We start from the raw sequence: 5000 nt of genomic DNA, 5'->3' as shown, positions 1-5000 counted from the left end.
AAAATTGAGTATAGGTATCTATTTTCTTTGATTTATCGTTGTTTACCTCTCGAGATTAATTCCTGCTAGCTGATTAGTTGGAAATAAATAATTCTAACCAATCAGCTAGCATGAAACTTTTTTGAGCTAAAAGGGCACCCCTGCGAGTCTGTGCAAATGCGCCTCACTATAAAAAACTGAGTATATGTATCTATTTTCTTTGATTTTATCATTGTTTACCTCTCAAGATTTACACTCCTCTGATCTTGATTGTGTTTAGTTTATGACAACCAGTTTCGTTCTTCTGTTTATTCTTCTTCTTATATATGATTGTTTTATGTTTTTTCTTTATTTATTTTATTTGTTTTATCTACTTTTGTTATCATTCGTATGTGGGCTTGGAGGACGATCAGCTTCGCTCATCTATTTACTCTCATTCTTATCTATGATTATTTTATGTTTTTTCTCATTATTATTCTATTTGTTTTATTTGCTTTAGTTCTCATTCGTATGTGGGCTTGATGGACAAACTGCTTCGTTCTTCTATTTACTCTTATTATTCTATTTGATTGTTTTATGTTATTTCTTATTTTTCTATTTGTTTCATTTGCTTTTGTTCTCATTCGTATGTGAACTTGAAGAACTAACAGCTTCGTTCTTTTCTTAATTCTTAATATTATATATAATAGTTTAATTTTTTTTCCTTTTTTTTTTTTTTTTTTTTTTTTTTTAATCTGGTTTTGCTCTCAATTAATTGTGGACTTGAATGACGAACGTGAGACATGAAATTGATAATGTTTAAATCCTCAACATCTGACAGTCAATGACAACTTAATGATGATGTTAAACTTCGTTTAAATTTGCATATTACAAATTTCATTAACTGGAGGCTAAATGGAAAGGACCGATAATAACCTTCTCTGTTGAGCAGTAATTATTATTATTATTATTATTATTATTATTGTTGTTATTATTATTATTATTATTATTATTATTATTATTATTATTATTATTATTATTATTGTTATTATTATTATTATTGTTATTGTTATTATTATTATTATCATTATTATTATTATTATTATCATTATTATTGTTATTATTATTATTATTGTTATTATTATTATTATTGTTATTGTTATTATTGTTATTGTTATTATTATTATTAATATTATTATTATTATTATCATTATCATTATTATTATTATTATTATTATTATTATTATTATTTGCTGAGCTACAACCCTAGTTGGAAGAGCAAGATGCTATAAGCCCAGGGGCCCCAAAAGGGAAAATAGCCCAGTGAGGAAAGGAAACACGGAAAATAAAATATTTACGAACAGTAACAACATTGAAATAAATATTTCCTATATAAACTATGAAAACTTTAACAAAACAAGAAGAGAAAGATTGAATATTGTGCCCGAGTGTACCCTCAAGCAAGAGAATCTTTGTGAATGAGAACAGCAGTTGGGTAGCTGGGGGGGGGGGGGGGAGTGGGGGGTGGGGGGGGGGGGACTGGGAATGGCATGGAGTGGTACTTGCCCCACACATACCACCCCCCCCCCCCCAAGACCATGTACTCCAGATTAGTTCCTGGTAATTCAGTCTCACACAGTGCTGAATCTTCCAAAATTTAGCCTCATTTTCTTTTTAATTCTTGCTGAATATATAAACCGTAGTTAAAAGTTTTTAGTTTATATATAAAATATTTATTTTAATGTTATTACTGTTCTTAAAATGTTATATTTTTCCCGTTTCCTTTCCTCACTGGGTTATTTTCCCTGTTGGAGCCCCTGGGCTTATAGCATCCTGGTTTTTCAAACTAGGGTTGTAGCTTAGCTAGCAAGAAATAATAATAATAATAATAATAATAATAATAACAACTAGCGGAACCCGTGTAAATTACACGAAATTATATTTTCAGTACTAATTATCTTGTTCCTAACCTATACATGTTTGAATAAAATGTCCCGAGATTAATTTTATAATCTAGGTTATGGAAATTGATATAACTCAATTTTCGTCTAATATTTAAAAAAGAGTCAGGTGCTAAAGACAAAATTGGAAAGACTATATAAGATGTGCTTTGGTTAAGTAATCAAAGTCTAATGTGAATTTGTAAGAGTATACCATGAAATTATTTCAGTTTTCTTTAAAGCGTGACAGACAAAATTAATAACACACACATTATCGTATTAATATATAGATAATAATAATAATAATATAAATGTTCTCCACTGTTTCTTGTTGGGCCTTCATATTAGTTTAGTGGCCAGATATTGTTGAAAGGCCACTCATGAATGGCAGAGGCAAGGGACAGTAACATTGACCTAAAGAGTAGCTATATATATGTATGATCAGCGCTCAAGGCCCCTCTCCACCTAAGTTAGGACCAGGGAGGGCCTGGTAATGGCTGCCCCTTGCCTCTACCATTCATGAATGACCTCTAAACCTTTAAAATGCTGCCAATTAAAATGTTATTTTAAGGATATTAATATTTTTAGGATTAAATTTTTAAAATTAAAGCACTAAGTGCATGTAAACAACAACAACAAATGCATCTGTTTATAGTCCACTGCAGGACAAAGGCCTCGAACATGTCTTTGGATATGCCCAGGGTTTAGCCATTTTCATCAGCCCACTGGCCACTAAGGATGGGTGATGGTGAGAGACTTTAATCTGATCGTTCGCAGCAAACCAACCTAGTATGAGTGGGCCTGACTAGTACAGCTTTGCTGATCTTGGTGATATACAAACCCTTTCATCACGTCAAGTTATCCTTGCTAAGAAAGGTTATTTATTAATAAATATATATATATATATATATGTATGTATGTATATATATATATATATATATAAAGTATAAGAAGGGGCTTAGGTTCGATCTCAGTATGTCAGTATGAGATAGAAATTTATTTCTATTTGATTACGATATTTTGTTGATTTTCACACACACACACACACACACACACATATATATATATATATATATATACATACACATACAGTATATACAGGCACATATATATATATATATATATATGTGTGTGTGTGTGTGTGTGTGTGTATGTATGTATGTGTATGTGTGTAAAACAAACAGACAAATACGAATCTTAAGTGTTAAAAACCTTGAAAAGATTAATCTTGTAAAGAGAGAGAGAGAGAGAGAGAGAGAGAGAGAGAGAGAGAGTCAAGCCTGGGCATTCAACCCAATTTTTCTTTTCTTAATTCTTCCTACACTTGCTTATGATGCTCTGCACATGATCATCATCATCATCATGGTCATCATCATCATCATCATCTTATTTTATACTCTTGCATTATTCGTTAACAGGGCGAGACGCTCTCAGGAATTATCCAGCCTTGCTTTAATTACCTTGCAAGCAAATTATCATTATTCATTCGTGTTTTGGAAGCTCGTTCGCACGGGAATACATCTGTTAAACAGATGATTTCAAGTAACACGTATGTTCGACTAATGGCCCTGTCAAAATCTGTCTCTCTTTTATTTCTAACTTTTTTTGTTTACTTTCTCCTCTGTACTACTGTCTTCCACTGTGTTGGGTAAGAGTTCTCTTGCTTGAAGGTACACTCGGGCACACTATTCTATCTTATTTCTCTTTCACTTGTTTTGTTAAAGTTTTAATAGTTTATATAGGAGATATTTATTTCAATGTTGTTACTTGTTTTTAATATTTTATTTTTCCTTGTTTCTTCTCCTCACTGGGCTATTTTCTCTCTTGGAGCTCCTGGTCTTATTGCATCTTGCTTTTCAAATTAGGGATGTAGCTTAGCTAGTAATAATAATGATGATAATAAGGGCTATTTTTCCCCGTTGGAACCCTTGGGCCTATAGCAACCTACTTTTCCAGCTAGGATTGTAGCTTAGCTAGTCAGAGATAACAATAACAATAACAATAATAATATTGGCTCTTTCTCCTTAGCTTAGCTAGTGACAACAACAATAATTAATAATAATAATAATTATTATTATAATAATAATAATGATGATAATGATAATGATAATAATGATAATAATAATAATAATGATGATGATAATAATAATAATATTGATAAAGAAAGGTCATTGCATTCATTCGCGTCTCCAGTAGAAAATAAAAAGACACGGGTTGAATATTTCCATATATTTTCTTACCTTACGGTTCTCTGAAAGTTGAGGCACCTCAAGTGAAGGAAGGCTACTAAAATTATTCATGTTTGTTGAATAATGTACAAAACCCTGAGACGCATTTTGCATATATGCATATTTCACATGAATACATGATTGGTTCTGACGGCAATTTGCTGTAGCTTATTACTTCAAGTCAACAGCACTGTAGTGGGTGGGAATTAAAGAACTTTGAACCTATGACGTCACAAGAAAACAATGTTTTACTTAAAGAGCGCTGCCACTTACTTCCTTGAAATTTCTTCAGACGGATTTTTTTTATATAAGAAAAATTGCAAGCCTGTACCTTGTGATTCTCTCTCTCTCTCTCTCTCTCTCTCTCTCTCTCTCTCTCTCTCTTTTGTTCTTTCTTTCTCTCTTTCTCTCTTTCACTTTCTTACTCTCTCTCTCTCTCTCTCTCTCTCTCTATCTCTTTTGTTCTTTCTTTCTCTCTTTCTCTCTTTCACTTCTTACTCTCTCTCTCTCTCTCTCTCTCTCTCTCTCTTTCTTTCTATTTCTCTCTCTCTCTCTCTCTCTCTCTCTCTCTCTCTCAGACCATCCAAGACTGGAAGATGCAAAATACACCGGAAGATGCATTAGCAACTCTCTGGTGGATATACGAGGTGCCTCACACTGAGGGACCTGGGGGAACCCAAACAAAAAATAAGGCAAGGAAAATAAGGTAAGGGTAAGGCTCTCTCTCTCTCTCTCTCTCTCTCTCTCTCTCTCTCTCTCTCTCTCTCAAACACAACAACCACCTCTTCAAGCTTAGCACAAATCAGTCCAAAGGTAACGGATACAAACTAGTATTGAAAAGATACAACACCACTCAATGTGGTAATTTCTTTAC

This window comes from Palaemon carinicauda, chromosome 42 (genome assembly GCF_036898095.1).
Source record: "Palaemon carinicauda isolate YSFRI2023 chromosome 42, ASM3689809v2, whole genome shotgun sequence".
In the NCBI taxonomy this organism is placed as follows: Eukaryota; Metazoa; Arthropoda; class Malacostraca; order Decapoda; family Palaemonidae; genus Palaemon; species Palaemon carinicauda.
The sequence above is the reverse complement of the archived record's forward strand: the minus strand, read 5'-3'. Positions refer to the sequence as shown.